Here is a 19,264-nt window from a genome sequence, read left to right on the forward strand (position 1 = left end):
ATGCTCATGTGTCTGTTGCTTCATGCAAATTGGAGGAGCAACACTTGATTTTCTGTCTGGACACTCTCAAACCGGATGGCATTAACAATGACTTTTCCGATTTCTGATAGTTTACTCTCCATTCTCCTTCCCTTCCCTTTCTCTTCTTTCCTCCAGCTGCCACCCTTCCCTCTCCATTCAGAGCCATTCATCCTCCCCTTTCTTGCTGGTTTGCCCTCCCTCTCTCATCCACCTTTTACCTCCTCCCCCTATCGCTATACCTCCCCCCTCCCCACCACCAGTTTGTTTGGGTGCTTGCCTACATTTTTTCATATCTTAATGAAGGGTTCAAGCCCAAAATATTGGTTATTATATCTTTGCTCCATAAAGTACACTGTTTAATGCTGAATTTCTCCAGCTTTGTGTTTTTACATGACACATTAGTTAGCTCAAGCTCTTAATATTGTGGCTTATTTATATTCTTTCTTGCACTTGGATCCAAAAATGTTTCATAAGGACCATGAAGCATGAAAAGAGCTGGATTATTCAGAGTAATTGTACCTGGCCCCTGTTTCATGAGTCAAGGTCACCAAATTAAATGACCAGATGGTCTCTTGGGTAAAGTTTCTTTGCATAGTTTTAGCATTTCTTACAACATCCAAAGCCTTGAAAAAAATCATAAACATAATTCCTCCATATTGCCCAAGAAACATTTGGCTCTCAAACACCTTGAGATGAAACACCAGTTTGCATGCACACAAGAGCTCTGTTCATTCAGAAGGAGGGTGGGATGTGTGTGTTCAATCCTTTTCAAAGCCTTCCTTTAATCAATTGCATCTTGAGAGAACAGTAGCAATAATCAGCGATTCCAGCTCCCTGAAGCTGTAGATATCTTACAGTGTCACAAAGGGCTTATCAAGTCAAACACTGTTATTTGGAAATGTCAGAATGAAGAAACACCATCCTCCCGGGTGCCACATTCCAGCTCTCCTTACATAACTGCAATCATTAATTACTCAGCGTCTATCAACCACGTTGTTGAGGTTTCATGTGGCAGCTCACACCACCTCACAGCAGCTGCTGGCAAGTTTAGTTGGAAAGCTTCCACGGATTCCAATTTGCAAATAGAAATGCTCAATAAAAAAAAAACATGGTAGAATCTGAATTTTGCTTCAAAGAAGTTATTTCTGAAAGACTGTAAATTTAGGCTCAAAGTTTCACCTACGCCTTTTTTCCGATATAAAATACAATTACCAAGGCCCTTCATAATTTTTCTAAAAGTTCAAAAAAAGTTGCAAAATGTTATAAATTTATTTATGCCAATTCCAAGCCACCTTGTATAGGAACAGCAATTATTAGTGACTGAATTTATTAATTCATAAACACTCTTCTGTCAGTGCTGAACACAGGAAGTAATCCTTAAAAGGTCATAGCAGAAAACAACTTGCACTCTTTTTGGCTAATGGGAAGCATTGGCAAGGAACGTGTGCGCGAATCATCGGGGGGACGGGGAAGCTTCAGGGTTTGCAGTTGGCAGCGTCATTATACAAAGGGCCCTAATGTTAGGAACTTGCCAAGGAACACTTTGTAAGAGAGGCCCCTGTGATATTTTTGTACTTTCTTTGGAGTATTTTTCCCTATTCTAAATTTGAGGGCAGAAGGATAATTTTACCCAAAATGATAGATTCTCTACTCTGCCATTGGAGATAGAATTTTTTTTATCACTTCTACGCAGAATGTAGAATGAGGTTACCCTTGATTTGAGAGAAGTGCAGTCATTTGTGCTTCATTGCTCCTTGGAGTTTGCTACCAATTGTACAAGTGCTTGCACTATGAAGTTTTGATCAACCTTACTTTCAGAAACTTTGCTTCAAGTTCCATACAGCATTTTTCTGTTATCTAAGGTATTCTGATGTCAAGAAAGGCTCTATCAGTAAACTAAAGAATCCTTTTAGATTAATGCAATGTTTGCATTCACATGTGGAAGAAATGCACTGCAAGCCTTCCAGACAAGTAGATATTTACAAAGAGCACTTACGCCTCATTAATCTCTTTGTCTTTATTTTCTCACTATTTGGTTTTCTATTCATTTCTGATGAGATAAGTTTGAAACCACAGGATTTCTTCTGGACATTTAATCAAGGTAACCTGCCGAAACTACTTTGTGGTGTGGAGATCAGCATCCCTGTTTGGATCAGTCTGTTTGAGACCTGTTGGGGAGGAGCAGTACTGTGTACCTCGGGCTGTGAAACAAATGTGGCTCACCCTTCACATTAGTTTCAGCATTGTAAAACAATGTCTTTTCCATAATAAAGCAGCTCACGACATAATTCAGACCAATGTAACTGAAAGTCTTGCTATAAACAGATTTTGGGTGTTGCACGTCAATCCTTGATAATAACCAGCTTTCTCACACAGGAATGTGTGGAAAATTGATCCTATTAACATGACATTTGAGTGCACAATGCCTTTTGGGTGAAGTGCAAATAAATATCTAGGCTTAATTTTCTTCTTATTAATGTCTTTCTTGACAGTGTATACTCTTATTTAACCTTATAAGAATATGCAGGGTGAGCTTTTTATTTTGTTGGAACTCCACCATAAATTATCAGCACCTGGACATACTCGCTGGAATGCAGCTTGTTTGTCTTTTCTTAATAAATCCAGTTTCGTCAAGTTTTACTATTTTTGGTACACAGACAGCCAATCTGTTTGCTCATAGTTTTGCTATTATCTGATTCCACCTGCATTGAATTCACCCACCGTGATTGAATGAAGATCTACCGGGACCAATGCCTGAAGTGGGCGCACAAAATTGAAACTTGAAAGGCCAATATGGCCTGTTTCCACTCCGTAAATGGTTATATGGTTACATGGTTATATGGATGCACAGGTCATCAATTGTGAAACTGTTGGACTCAAACTCCTCAGACTACAATCTGAATTTTTAGGAACATATTTCATTGCTCTGATCTATAGCTCCTAATTAAGAATAAATCTCAATTTTGCCAGTTCACTGATCAAGGAGAGAAAATCTCCAATTTTTGCAAACCAAATCAGAGGCTTGAGGAAACAATCAAGCCTGGAAATCCAGCACAAGACGAAGGGAATGCTGGGCAGGCGGAGGTGTTGCCTTCCAAATAGGATATTATCAAGGGCCTTTCTGCCTACAGAAAGTATGAAGGGGGGGGTGGGGGGGAATCTTTAAAGCAAGAGCTTTCAGGCCTCTGCCCAAGTAGATTACTTACCCTCTGCCCAAGTAGATGACTTAGTTTTGCTGGGCTGTTGGTTTATATGCAAATTGTTGCATTGCTGACAACACTAATTACAATTCAGAAGTATTTAACTGATGATTTATGTGCATTGGGCTGTACTCGTAAGATACGAAAATATAAATTCTTTCTTTCTTTCAGTGTCAACATTGTCTGCTAATTCCTAAAGGACATGATAGAACCTTCAGGTAACAATCCTTCCAACAAATGCTCCCTATTTATCGTCCCTTTTTCCACATGAGTTTGTATTACTATAAACTCAACAACTACAATCTAAATATTCGGTGTTAAACACAATTTAGAAAAAAAGAACAACTTCTTCTTGTTCTAAACCAATACAAAATAAAACGAACATTCATCTGATTTTTGTTTATTGGGAAGGAAGAAGGAAAATAATGAGCAGGTTCGCATGGATATGATGAATCCACCAGGGGGTGGGGAAGAGCAAGCACCCAGCTCATGTATTCCTTATCAACACACGTTCTAATTAGCTTGCTATCATTTCCATGGCAACAGCCCTGTGGCTCTGCAGCTGTAACTATGGAAATCATGCCTGACCAACTGCAACATATGCTCTGAACTGGTTCTCTTAAATTAACTCTGGTACAATAATTGATGTACACCTGCATAACTTTCCCCAGCCTTTACATTATATTGGTATACATCAGGTTCTCATAAATACAGAGTCTGTCAAGCAGTTAATAGAATCTGCTTTCAAATAAAATTTAAAAAGTGAAGAACTGCAAGCTTCAGATACCAAATCTTCTTCAATATGTTCTTCTATCTTGGCCGACTGTGTACCAAAAATAGTAAAACTAGATGAAACTGGATTTATTTTAAAAAAACGAACAATGGATAATCTCTATAAGTTTATTAACTTAATCCATGCAGTACAAGGAAATAAGACGCCAACAGTGGCTGTTGCTTTAGATGCAGAGAAAGCCTTTGACAGGGTAGAATGGAATTATTTATTCAAAGTACTACAGAGGTTCAACCTACCAGAGAAATATATTAACTGGATTAAAGTATTATATAAGGGACCATTGGCAAAGGTGACAGTAAATGGATATATATCGAACCAATTTAAATTAAGCAGGTCAACTAGGCAAGGATGTCCACTAGCTCCCTCATTGTTTGCTTTAGCTATAGAACCCTTGGCAGAACTGATAAGAACAGAAAATAAAATAAAAGGGATAAAAATAAAAGAGAAGGAATATAAAATCAGTCTATTTGCAGATGACATCATAGTGTACTTTACAGAACCAGAATTATCAATAAAAGAATTACATAAGAAATTGAAGGAATATGGAGAAATATCGAGGTACAAGATCAATGCAAATAAAAGTGAAGCGACGCCAATGAATAATGCGGATTTCACAAAGTTTAAGAAAGAATCACCATTTAAATGGCAAACACAAGCAATCTGATACCTAGGTATTAGACTAGATAATAATCTAAGCCATCTATACAAATCAAATTGTCAGCCATCTTATAAATCTTGTAAAAGATGACTTAGAACATTGGAAAGATTTACCACTAACACTGATAGGAAGGGTAAATTGCATTAAAATGAATATCTTCCCAAGGATACAATACCTATTTCAATTGTTACCAATTCCCTTAACAGAGAAATTCTTCAATGACTAAAGAAAATAATGAGGAAATTCTTATGGAAAGGGGAGAAACCAAGGATAGTGCTAGATAAATTATTAGAATGGTACAAACAAGGGGGCTTACAGCTACCAAACTTTAAGAATTATTATAGAGCAGCACAATTAAGATATGTCAGATTTTTATCAAGCAAGGGAAAAACCAGATTGGACCAGGTTAGAGCTAGATAAAATAGGGGAGAAGGTACCAGAACATATACTTTATAAATGGGATGAAAAGCTGGTGCAACATAGAAGTTCATCAGTACTGCACCATCTGCTCAACATTTGGAAGAAGATTCACGTAGAAAGGAAAAAAACAAATTACCAACTACTAAAATTATTATTGACGCAAAATCAACTAATCCCTTTCACAATAGATAACTTTTCCTTTAGAGAATGGGAGAGAAAAGGGATTAAAAGAATAGAAAATTGTTTTTTGGGAAATAATTTATTATCTTTTGAACAAATGAAGTAGAAATATGGTATAACTCACAGTGCAATGTTTGCATACCACCAACTGAAAACCTACTTAAAGGACAAATTGGGAAGCAAGCTGAGGTTACCAGAAGGAAGCAGCTTTGAATATGTGATTGCAGACATAATGATAATTAAAAGATTTATAACAAACATGTACATCAAGCTGCAAGAAAAAGAGAATGATGAAATAAGCTGTAAACCCAAACAAAAGTGGGAACCAGATCTAAACATAAAGATAAAAAATGAAATATGGGAAAAGCTATGCTCTGGAACTATGAGAAATACAATAAACACAAGGTTATGCATGATACAATATAATTGGTTACACAGGCAATATATCACGCCCCAAAAGTTAAATAAATGGGACCCAACAGTATCAGATAGATGTTTTCGCTGTAAGAAGGAAACGGGAACAACAGTACACGCAATTTGGACATGTGAGAAAGTGGAAAAGTTTTGGGAAGATCTAACTCAGGTATTAAATAAAATCACAAAAAGCAACATACCAAAAAATCCAGAGATCTTTCTTCTAAGTAATATAAGAAGTAAAGAATTAGGCCTCAAACTGGATGAAGCACAAAAAATATTTATTATGATAGCCTTAGGTGTAGCAAAAAAATGTATAATGTCGACCTGGAAATCGGAAGAGAGCCTGAGAGCACAGCAATGGTACATAGAAATGAATAAATGTATTTCACTCGGAAATAAAAACATATAATTAAAAAATAAAGTCACATTATTTGAACAAATTTGGGAACCATACATGGAACATAACAGAGATAAGATACAATGACTTGATCTAGTGTGTAAAAGTAGATGACACAATTTTCTTGTTTATTTTCATTGTGTGATGACATTGTTTAATGGGTTTATTGTATTGTAAATGTTGAACGTTTAGTGGGTAGGGAGGGGAGTAGGAAGAAGGGAGGGAAGGGAAGGAGGAAAAAGGGGTGAAAATGGCACTGTATATTCAAGAGGGAAATGTTTGTGTGTATTTTGGTTAATATGGTTCATAGTGTGAAAAATAAAAAATTTAAAAAAAAATGTTCTTCTATCTTATGGATGCTGCGAGACTTGCTGAGTTCCTCCAGTATTTATGTGTGCTTTTTACTAAAATCACAACATCTGAAGACTTTTGTGTTTCACTATGCTCCTCTTTGCATTCAGTTCAATTCGCAATGTACCAAAAAAAAACCTAAACCCAAAGATATATTTTTTTAAACTTTTTAATCAAATTCCTTTTCCTCTCTTTCTCCGTGGTTAGCCATGTCAAGAGAGAAGCAATAGGAGGACATGCATTATAGAAAAACAGGTGACCTCATCCTGCTTTCTATCCAACTGTCAAAGAAATTTACCATTCTTAACAGAATCAGCAGATTCCGAATTTGCTCACTGGAACATGGGAAATTCCTGCCCACATGCACCAGTGCACCGGGCCTTAATGCCTGTTAACACAGAACAGCTAACTGTTGAACCTTGAATTAATTATGTTATAAAAGGAGAACACTGCTGGCAGGTACATTATGGTGTATAAAATACTAAGTAGATGGTTGAATTATAGATGTAAATACTGCATGGTCCTGAAGGCATTATTTTCTAGTTTACTTAAAATAAAACTGCTGATATTAGTGGTCTCATGTAGAAAGTGCAAGCACTCTATACTGGAAAGACTGAGATGAACATGACTAGACAGTAGATTAAATTTTAAATTAAGACATACAGCATGGTAACAGGCCCTATTGGCCCTTGAGCCCGTGCCACCCAGTAACACACTATTGACCTAAGCTGTTAAGGGTGGAGGAAACCGTAGCAGCCGAAGGAAACCCACGGGGAGAACGTACAAACTCCTTACGGACAGCGCCGGATTCAAATCACAGACACTGGTGCTGTAAGAGTTCGGTGCTAACCATTATGCCATCCCTAAATCTACAGAGTTCATATTGTTATTGAAACATTTGCTGGTAAATCATTGCAGTAATTCCAAATGTTTAGCTTTGACAGATCTATTTGTTTGCTTGGGGGCAGCAGCAGGTTCAGAAATTGGGTACAAAAAGCAAACGGCTGAAGGAACATAAGAAATAGAGTCAGCCATCCGGCCCGTTGAGCCTGCTCCGCCAATCAATGAGATCATGGCTGATCTGATGATTGGCTCATCTCCACCTACCTTCCTTTTATCCATATCCCTTAATTCCCTTACTAGGCAAAAATCTATCTAACCCTGTCTTAAACATATTTACTGATGTCACCTCCACTGCTTCAATAAGCAGTGAATTCCAGATTCACCACCCTCTGGAAAAAGCAGTTCCTCCTCATCTCTGCCCCAAATCTACTGCTCTGAATCTTGAGGTGATGTCCCATAGTTTTGGTCTCCCCTACCAATAGAAACAACTTAACTACCTCTACCATATCGATGTCTTTCATAATTTGATATGTTTCTAGAAATCCACCCTTGTTCTTCTAAATTTCAGCAAAAACAGTCCCATACTATTTAATCTCTCCTCAAAGGCTAACCTCTTCATCCCTGGAATCAATTTGGTGAACCTTCTCTGCCCCACCTCCAAAGCCAGTACATCCTTCCTCAAGAAAGGAGATCAGAACTGCACGCAGTACTCCAGATGCCATCTCTTGTACAGTTGCAGCATAACTTCCTTGCTCTTAAACTCAATCCCTCTAGCAACGAAAGCCAACATACAATTTGGTTTCTTGATTGCCTGCTGCACTTGCAAACCAACTTTTTGCTATTCGTGCACAAGAACTTCCAAGTCCTTCTGCAGTCGCTTGCCATTTAAATAATATCCTTATCTTCCATTTTTCCTTCCAAAGTGGATAACCTTGTAGTGGCCAGTGGGCCGACAGAGCAAACTGCCGTCAAGCTCGACGATCGGATAGACAGCACGTGGGATGAGATGGCTGCTCCCATAGGCTGCAGGAATAGTGGTCGAATCAACCAATCACTGCCAGCGGATTGCATGGGTCCAGATTAGGCCCCCTGCATCCGGGACAGTCAATCAGCTGCCAGATTCACTCAAGCGATGCCCTGGTGGTGATGCAGCCGGCTGCCTATAAAAGGCAGAGCTGCAGCCCAATAAAGCCAGTGTCAATTACACTCCCTTGGAGTGCGAGTCTTCTTCCTTCAACCTCAAGCTATGCCCATTATACCTCGAGCTGTAACCTTAGCGACCCGCTATAACCTCACATTGTACTCCATTTGTCAGACCCTTGCCGACTCATTTAACCTATCTCTCTGCAGACTTTCTCTATCTTCTGCACAATTTGCTTGTCCACCCAATTTAGTGTCATCAGCAAACTTAGATACACCACACTCTGTCCCCTTTTCCATATCATTTATGTATATCGAACTCAATGGATCAGGCTGCATCTGTGGAGGGAAATAGGTATGGGCCACAAGTATGAAAACTGAAGCAAAGTTAACTTTGATAGCATTAAATGGAAACTTGCAAAAGATGGATTGGAAGAAGCTGTTTGCAGGTAAAGAGATGTCTAGCACATTGAAAGTTCTTAAAAGAGAGATAAAGAGTTCAAGGAGAGCAGTTTCTCGTTAGAGTGAATTGCAAAGTTGGCAAGATTTAGGACCCTAGATGGCCAGAGATGTTGAAGCTTTGGTCAAAAAAAACCTACAAAAATAGCTTTATAAACAACTACAATAGTGTACTTAATTGAACTAAAAAGAGAGAACACAAAAATATTAATAAATATTCAGTTATCTTAGTGCAAAATGAAATGACTTAACAATAGAGAAGACTCTCCTTTTGAACTGTGGAGCAGTCCCTGCTTAGTGCAACAAGAGGAGGTTCAAGACCCTAATAGCTGTTGGAAATAATTTTTTTTGAAACTGAGAGGTGCTGGTCTTAAGGCTTTCATTCGTTCTGCTCGAAGGTAGCAGTGGGAAGATGTCGTGACCAGGATAATGGGGATCCTTTATGATGTCAGCTGCCTTACTGATGCAGCACCTCACATTGATGCAATCAATGGATGGGAGGTCAGAGCCTCTAATGGTCCTGGATATGTTTGTTACCTTCTATAACTTTCAGTGTTCCTGGGCTGTCAACCTCCCAAACCAGGCTGTGATGCCTGAAGAAGAGGCTAAGAGTGTTGAGACAGGGGCCAGCGGGGATGAATCAGGGATGAATAAAGGATGATCTACAAATGAGAGAAAGAAGGCATTGGAGTTTGAAGAAAGAAGTGGGTAAATAGTTGTGGAAATGGGGAAGGGAGGAACAGGTCGTGAGCTGGTGCAACAAGGCGAGACAGGGAACGAGAGAGCTGGAGGGTGATGAGTGGGAACAAAGGCTACTACTAGGATCTGATAAGAAGATGGTAATGGTGGAAATGGAATGACTAGCTGAAGGATAGATGGGACCAATTGAAACCAGAATGAGAAGGGGATCCAGTGGATGAAATATGTGGGTAGAGCAGTGGATGGACCCAGGAGGGAGGGGGATGAAAATGAGGTCAGGGGCTAGTGGGAAAGGAGACAAAATGGGGACTAGGTGGATCAGAAGAGGAGAAGGGTACGCAGAAGGTCAGGGTTACTTGGAAATGGAAAATTCAAAGGTTGTGAGTAAATTTTTATCTCACTAAAATTGTCTGTTCCAATCAAATAATGTCAATTTTCACAATGAGCTCAAATGTGTTACAGCTCCTCTTTCTCAAATGCACTCCTATACTTACCTGTTTTCTCTACTTCTTTCCTGTGGTTGGGTTCAGCGTTACTGCATTAAAAGCATACTGCTCTAGAAAATAGCACTGCCAACTGAATTTTCATTATTTATTTACAGGATCTATTAAAACATTTTTTAAAAGCATGCTTTAAATCGGTGTTTCCTTATCTGACGAACATAAGGGCCAAGCAAGGTTTTACATTTCTCTTTGAGCGCATGGCTCCACTGTTTCACCTTGCAGTGAGTACTTTATGGTTCTGTCACATTTAATTTTCTGTTCCCAAAGATTTGAGAATAAATGCTAACTCTCAGCAATAGCGAATTGCATAAAATGGCTATAAAGATAAGTGCTATAGACTTCAGAGAATAAAGGGAAGCAATGGAATGTTTTTAAATGAGCTGTTTCTTTTATAGCATTATACTCTTCCACCTATATGTTGATTTCCCCTCCACCATCTGGATGAAATTGTACTTTTAAAAAATACAACCATTGGCTGCTTTGTTGCTAAGGTCTCAGCATAGCAACCTATTAGATTATTTTAACAGCCCGTCACGTTGACATGACTACAAATAATGTAGCAACCAGGGAGAAAAAAATACTCATAATTATAGGACGTACCTCTCTGAATCCCACTCTCTGTCTCTTGCTAAATCCAATAAAGTATTTTGTTAATTGAATCAGCAAGTAAGAGAGACAGCTGATCTGTGAATACCATCTGGGTCAGATTAGAATACCATTTCACTGAGGCTGTCAGCGGCTTGAGGATGAGATATCTATAAAAAAGTTCTGGAGCATGTACAACATTGATTTAGGAAAGATCATCTACAGAGAAATTATTTGATAAAGTGACAGCCTTTGGGAGTGGATTTAATAGAGTACAATGACAGTAATTGCCAAAAGAGCTTTGATGTGAAGTTATTGTAAGTTTTTTCTCAACATACAAGCCCTTTCAACCCACAAGCCCGTGCAGCCCAATTACACCCAATTGACCCTGTATGTTTTGAAGGGTGGGGTAAAACTGGAGAACCTGGAGGAAACTCACGCAGACATGGGAAGAATGTACAAACAGACAGTGCCAAATTCGAATCCCAGATGCTGGCGCTGTAATACTGTTAACTCTAACTGCTACGCTAACCATGCTGCTCTGCATAACGTGACTAAATTTGTGTAAAACACTTGTTTATTGGTATTTGTATTGAAATCAAACAATTTTATTTGTATTCAACTATATAGAAGTAGAGGCTGCAGTTATGAGGCAATCATTACAGAGAGGTCTAGTCTGAGGTTATACAGCCTCTTACTGTTTCCTAATTATATCCTCATTTTTAAAATTATGGTATTAGCTTCCACTAATTATGAAATGTTGGTGATCTTTTGGATTCCCTTTCCCTCTCTGGTTATTTCACATAACAATTATGGAAAGATGCAGTTGCAATTCAGATATTTCATTTATTTCAAAGGTAACAGGACATTGCATCACTTTGCAACAGATTCTGTGAAGAAGGGTCCCCAGAAGACCAGTAGCAGAGCATGCAATAATTTACATCCAGTGGTTTTGAGTGGTTCTTAAATCAGCTCCACGCATCACACTTCCATTCAATTCAAGCTGATCCTCCATTACTGGTGTCACGAGTCTGATGAAAGCAGAACCTGGAAAAACCACCAAAGCTTCCTTATGCGAACACATTTTTAGAACAAGAAGCAATGTGACAAGATTAGTGCATTCAGAAGGTCAGTGTTGGTAAGAACAGGGTTTAGGTCTCTGGAGGTGCAAGGAACATTTATTACATGATTGATTAAACAAATACACTAAATCAGTTTTACAATCAGTGTTCACTAAAATTGTTTAAGAACAAGAAAATTAATTCCATTAATATAAAATAATAATAATTAAACTGAAATGGCAGTGACAGATATCCAGGGTCTGGTTTCGGCAGAAATCACTCTTCTGATTCAGAGGTTAGGCCAGCCTATTTTATTTATTTAGGAAGCTAATCATTGAACTAATTACAAGAGTAATTTATTGCCAGCAATATTGCAAGCAATTACAGCTACATCAAATGATGAAATTTTTCAAAGCTCATTATTGTCCATGATTTGGGAAAAAAAAAGACCCTCTAATGTAAGTAACTGGCCACTTTTTCCAAATAGCTATCGAAGAAACTGAGTAATTAGCTGGGTGCAATATAATTTAAAATTAACTTCTTGTTGAGGGAGAACAAAGAAAATAACACAAATTCCCACAAAATACATACATTATCACTAAAAATGTCTATCCAGTAAAGTTTTAAGTTTTGTTTGCTGTCCAACAGAATAATAGGTCAAAGATGAAATGGCAAGCTATATGGTGAAACAGGGACTGATTGCAGTAGGAAATGATAAGATTTTTGCCTCAGGTGTTACTCAAATTAGACTGAAGACAATGCAATAAAGCAGCAAGAATCAGCCTTTTACAGTACAGTTAGGTGATATGTTTGGCTTTTATTTCTGCTTTTCTGCCACTGGGCAAAAAAGGAACAGCCAAAATGTGTCAAGTACATTAAGACTCATATCTGTCTCAATGTGAACCGAATTTATCATTGTATTCCTTGTTTCACTTTGAATCTTTGTATTAACATTCTCTTCACTTTTAATTCACTTTCCCCTTCATGAAATTATTTATTCTACAAAGTGAAGGAAATTGGACCTCGTGTAGCATAGCCAGTTCTTTGTCTCTGCTCACAATATAGATCCAGTCACAAGAAAGGTCCAACTGGTTATTTAAATTTTTCTTTTTCAATATTTTTAATAGATTTTTATTAAGGAATATACAATAAAAGAGATTGATCCATGACAATGATACAACTGTATACAAAGTAAGCAAACACACTATAAGGGAAAAAAATTAGCATTATCTTTGAATCAATAATGTTGGATAAAATAGAAAAAAGAAAAAAACAAAAATAATAAAAATGTTATAATTGTGGCAAATCATGTTATATTTTATATTGTATTTAGATATGTTTTAAAGGAGATAAATTACTGTAGGTCACAAATAGACACTTCAAAACAGATCTCATTTAAAATGCCAGAGATCTACTCAAGCCAGAGAGTTCAGGCCCCGACTGCCTTTGCAAAAACTTTGAAGAATGCCTATAAAGACATCACAAGTAGGTGCTAATTGGACATGCTGTGGAGTAATGGATCATTATTTTAAAAGCAACAGATGAACCAACTTGGAAGATTAGGTCCAATCTGTCTGAATGGAGTTAGCTGTTCTAGGAAGGTCATGTGGTTTTGCAAGGAGAGAAAGTCAAACAGGTTTTTCTCTGAGAGAGAGAGAGAAATTCAGTTCTACAGTGCAGTAGCAGCAGCTGGGACAGGAACATGACAAGCTGGCAAGCTTGTGGAAAAAACCCATTTTGAAGATAGGTTGTGAGTTCTTAGTTCTTGTGGTCCATACAAGAGGAGATGGCTGCCTGTATAATGTTTCACTTGAAATAAGAGAAGCAAAAAGGAACTCTGTGGTGATCTGAAAGAGGTTATCATCTGGAAAATCCTGCTGGGGTGTTTCTTCAGCAAGACACTGAAGTGGCTGATTGGAAGGAATCAGTTTGTGTCCAACAAACAACAAATCTCTTTTTTAAAATAATTTTTCATTTAGTACTTCACCGTGAACCATGTCAGTAACAATATATACAAATATTCAGTATTAATATACACACAGTGACATTTTAATTTCCCCCCTTCCCCCCCACCCCCTATAACTTAAAGCAGGAAATGAAAGAAAAGGAAGAATAAATAAATAAACAATAGAAGAACATAAAAAAAAGAAAAATAAATCGTGTCATCCAATATTTCATATTTAATTATTTTCATAATTGTAACTTATCATGTCAAGAGATGAAGGTCTGAAATAGGCAGTTTCTAATAAAGTCTATGTATGGTTCCCAAATTTGTTCAAATAGAGCATATTTGTCTTTTAGATTGTAGGTAATTTTTTCTAATGGAATACACTTGTTCATTTCTATGTACCATTTTTGTATTTTTAAGGTTGCTTCCATTTTCCAAGTTATCATTATGCACTTTTTTGCTGCTGCGAGGGCAATCAGAATAAATCTTATTTGAACCCTTAATTTGATGAAATAGATGAAGAAGTTTGGGCCTTGTACAAGGAGGAACAAGGGTTCTAACTTTATACCTAATTCTTTATCTTTTATGAAGCAACAGATCTCTCTCTGAAAAATGACAAGAACCTTCCTGAACGGTAACCATTTACCTTTCAAGCACCAAAGCCTGGTGAAATTCATAAATATTAAATTCTGTGCACAGTATAAGAATTGTCTGATGCGAGTGAACTTGGACGAGTGAGAAGTGGGATTGGACGGTGAATCAAAAAACTTTTCTGAACTTATATACACACTACAGACATGTGTGCTTAGAATTAAAAGTTAGGTTAATAACAATAAGTTTGATCCTGTTTTCATGTTTAAAGATAATTAAAAGCAACTTTTGTTAAAATAACCATTTGTCTTGGTGAGTTTCTATTGCTGCTGGGTATTAAGGTCCTCTGGGGCCATAACATAATCAAAACCCCAAACCATTCTAAAGTTACTTGGTTAATATAAAGAGAGAGAGCAGTACTAGTAAAAATAAAAAGAAATGCAAATCTACGAGAATCACAGATCACTTAATTATCATTACCATTAAAGTTTATGGAAATAATTCAAAAACTAGCTATTTATCAAACAAAACAAGGCATCGACATTAATACTTTGCATTCTTTGACATGACAGAAAAAAGTTTTATTGAAAGAATGCATATTTGATCAATTTTGCACAAAAGAAGATATCTGGAGGTTAAACTACAGGACAACGCTACGGGTGTTCCTCCTTGTACAAGGCCCAAACTTCTTCATCTATTTCATCAATAGTCTTCACTTCTTTATGTCAGAACCAGTGCTGTTCACAGTCAATTACATAATTATGGCAACTGCTAAGATTACGAAGTAGTCCATGATTGCATTATGAAAAAACATTCAGGCATATTACATATGTTACACAAGTTCCCTGCAACAACTATCATTAACAAAAGAGAATCTAAACTATTTCTGCTTATATTCAATAACATTACAATAAATGAGGCATCCCACCATCAGCATCCTGAACCTCACTACTGACCAGATACTTAAATGAACAAGCCATTTACATGATGTGGTTAAAAAGAGCAGACTTGAGGATGTAAGAAACAATATTTTTTTTGTACTTTGTATTTTATATGAAAAATGTTTTGTCAATAAACTGTCAAAATGTACTTGCTTATTATCCTTAAATTTGAATTTTAAAAGTACCACCTGAAAATCTGGAAAATCCAAAAATCTGGACCGATCCATCAACTGAAGCAGTTCAAAGCAGTGCGTCAAGGGATGGACAATAAATACTAGCTTTGTCAGTGATATTGTTTATTCTGTGAATAAAATTTAGAAGGGCCGCAGGAAAATAAAGTTTTCATCATGTTCAGACCAGGAGCATCTCATATGTAAAATAGAAAGATGCAAAATAATAACAATTAAATAATAGATTAACCTGCTCAAATTTTCTCTCAATTGCATTTGGCTCAGGAATTGACTTTATTTGCCTTTCCTTTGTTGGAAATAAGACAGTGTACACACAATTAGGAGATTTAAGTGAGTAGAATCTATGAACGGGGTACAAATGAATTTATCTGAAGTAGAAACAGAAAATAGGGGAAGACACAGCAAGACCGACAGCATCTCGAGAAAGGTGAACAGTGTTCCTGATTCAGGTTAAAGACCCTTCATCCGTCTAAGGATCTTCAATTTGAAATATTAAATTTTTCTTTTTCAACCCAATCTGCTGAGGGTCGACGGCATTTTGTTCTTTATTTCAGATTTGAATTAATTGAAATTAAATTTATTGAATGCATCTTTTGCTTCATTTGCTCATCCATACTTTATGCTCTTGAATATTACTCAGAACTAGCTCCTGTAAATATACTTCTGAGGCAGATAGATGAGCTAGGAAAGGTAAAATCAAAAATGTTTGATTTTAAGTTTTCCTGCCCCAAGAGAATGCTTTGGGAAGAATTCTAAGATTGTTACCAAATTCTTCAGAACTTTAACAGAGTTTTCTTATGTAGATAGGCTGGTTTACTCAAGAACCCAACTTTCCATTGACCACCTCACTCCTCTCCTCAAACTTGAAATCTTGCCTAATCAAGGCGTTGAAAATATAGAGTTAATGGTTATAATGCTTATTAAGGACAATCTATCCAACTGATGGGGAATACCGTATATGCGTGTAATACTGTAGTTGAATATTGAGGTTCAAATTTTGGGGTAAAATTTTGGGGGGGGTGACTATTACACACAATACTATTTTTGACTGCAGTAGGTGCCCGTGTTGTTTGAGGCAACAGGAGCTCAGATGGGCGAGCGGCTGGCCGGGACCTGGTGGTAATTCCACAGTTTGGGCATCAGGAAATCGGATGGGCAGGCAGCCAGAGCCTAGGTGAGAGTCCGCGGTTGGGGCATCGGAAACTCTGGTGGGTGGGCAGCTGAAGCCAAAAATTGGTAATGGGGTTGGTCCACTCTTGCATGGTATTGAATATGATATGCATATATATATGTGGTTTGTTTTTGTTCTGTAATCACGTCTGACATGCTCTTTTCAAATTGGAATTCTACATCAATAATCCAGCCACCAGTAAATGAAGCAGTATGCTGATTCCTGATTAGATGCTTTAGATATTTGTATTGTCATCAGCCTTTACCAAGCCAGCTTAAATGTCCAGTGTATACCATACAATTAACCTTGTAGTTTTCCACTTGATGTATTTGCTTGGCATTTGGTATTAGAATTATTTTACATTACTAGTGTAAAATTCATCCATTAAAATATGTCACATTGGTGGTTTATTGTTAATTTATGATAAATGATCCTGGAGAATAATATGTTCAGGGCTCAGATGTGTCATTGACACGCAAAGAACACAAAAGAAAAATAACAGCTGAACACTTAGCAGTTAAAACAGCTGTAAAATTCATAAGGCTGTACCCGGTGGAGATTGCGAATGACGATCACAGAGATCTAAAAGAAACAAATATAGAAACAAACCTCAGAATTCCCAATGGAACATTAAATCTATGGCTTCTGAAATGCAGGTCTGAATTATTAATGACGCAAGTTCCACAGAGAGAAAATAAACTAAGTTCTTCGTACAGAGGATGAATTAACACTGCTACATCATGATACGGCTGATTAATTCCCAAGAATTGCACGTTTTCTCAATTTCTTGTTAATTAAATTAGCTTCCAGGTTGAAAATGATGCAGTTATGAACAATAATTATTATACAGTGCAATGAGCCAGTGAAATAAAACTAAATGAGACCATAGTTATTACACTGCAAAGTCCATTTTCATCTAACCTTGGTTCAAGGTTATTCAATTGCTTAAGAAATCTTGGGTTGTATCACATGCTCAAAATTGATGGAGTATTTCTATTTCAGCATTATTCATTTAAAGATTCCAAAGTAAAAACAGCAGACATTGGAAGCATTCAGCAGGTTTGACAGCATCTATGAAAAGATGAACTGACACTCTTCCCGAGAAATGGGAAAGAGAGTTGTAAAAAGTTCATTTTAAGCTGCAGCGAGTTTCATTATTTTTTCTTCTGCCAATTGCCCTAACCTTCGCATAGTTCATCTACAACTCTTCCCTTCCTTTCTGGATCTCCCCATCTCCATTTCAAAGGATAGTTTACAAGCTGACAGATTCCCTCAGCTGTCTTCATTTGAATTCCTCTCGCCATGCTATCTGTAAGGACTTCATTCCATTGACCTAGTCCCTCCGTCCCTGTTACACATTGCTCCTAATGATGACATTTTCTACACGGTTGCCTGTGAAATACCCTCCTTCCCCCTCCCTGGGTTTCCCCTCTTTTATCTATTTTTATTACCACTGCTCTTGCCCTTCTCCTGAACAGCGCAAGAATAAAGTTCCCCTGATCATTAGCTTCGATCCTCCAATTTATGCATTTAATGGTTCAGCCTTGAAATTTCTGCCAATGAACTTCCACATCAAGATACACATTTCCGACCTTTCCCCTTGAAGCAGTTCTCAGTAATCTTTCCCTTGGCAACTTCCTGGTTCCCACTAACCGCTCCCCTTGCCATGACATTTACCCACGCAACTGCAGGAAATGCAATATTTGTTCTTTCCCCTCTACTTCCCATTATCCCGGGACAAAAACTGTCCTTCCAGGTGAAGCAATGATTCATTTCAACTTCTTCCAATCTACAGTACTGGATTTGATGTTCACAATGTAGTCTCCCTTACATTGGAGAAGCCAAACACAAATAGAGTGGTCACTTTGCAGAGCATCGTGGTCAGTCCACAAGAAGCTCCACAGCTTTCCTTTGTCTCCATGTTGTTTTTTTTTTCATATCATTCCCACACTGACCTATCTATCCAGCAATGTTACAATAAGGTCCAATGCAAGCTTGAGGAACATCCCATCTTCCACCCGAGTACCCTGCAGCCTTCTAGACTCAGTCACAAATACCTGAACTTCAGGAAAATAATTTCTGCCTTTATCAGAATTAGCCACTTCTGCTATTCATTTGTGATTATGGCTCAGTTCTTCGCCTGATCTACTGACTCTGTCCCACAGCCCTGTAATAAGTGATACATCAACCAAAGAATCATAATTAACCTCCCCACTAAACCAATGCATAGATATTTCTTTTGCCCTTCACAACACCATCTCTACGATTGAAAATTACTTTTGAAAAAAATCTCACAGTTCTGATGAAGGATTTCAACTGTAAACATTAATTCTGTTTCTCTTTCCATAAATACTGTCCTTCTGGAATTTTCTTTTTTTTTAAATTTCAGATTTCCAGCATCTCCAATTTACATTCATAATACACTTATTGAAATAAGTATGTTAACAATAACAACCGTTTTCAAATGTCATGCATATTTGGTTGCTGACCGCTCTCAAAATGAACGTGGCTGTAATACCAGATTACATGCGTCAGTGATTTTCAGTTCCAAGTTGGATGCATCTAGGGCTCCAAGTCCAAACTGGGTTCGTCAGTGATTCTCAGTCTGTGATTGCATCCATTGGTGCATGTAACTATTCTCCAGACTGCTTGGAGCCCACATTTCCTCGGGCAAGGCTCATATTCAATGTCGACC

The 19,264-nt window shown here is 37.5% G+C and overlaps 1 protein-coding gene across 18 annotated transcripts in view; it reads right to left on the reverse strand.

The window, feature by feature from the left end:
• rhbdl1 (rhomboid, veinlet-like 1 (Drosophila)) overlaps positions 1-19,264 on the reverse strand; it is a 238,116-nt gene that overhangs the window by 77,384 nt on the left and 141,468 nt on the right. For 2 of the 18 annotated variants that reach the window (XM_069906202.1, XM_069906203.1), the window contains exon 1: positions 9,132-9,291. The exons of the other annotated variants lie outside the window; for them this stretch is intronic. The gene's annotated coding sequence lies outside the window, so the exon portion shown is untranslated. Of the gene's footprint in view, positions 1-9,131; positions 9,292-19,264 lie in introns of those variants that run through there. 18 annotated transcript variants of the gene reach the window in all.

This window comes from Narcine bancroftii, chromosome 12 (assembly GCF_036971445.1).
Source record: "Narcine bancroftii isolate sNarBan1 chromosome 12, sNarBan1.hap1, whole genome shotgun sequence".
Taxonomy (NCBI): Eukaryota; Metazoa; Chordata; class Chondrichthyes; order Torpediniformes; family Narcinidae; genus Narcine; species Narcine bancroftii.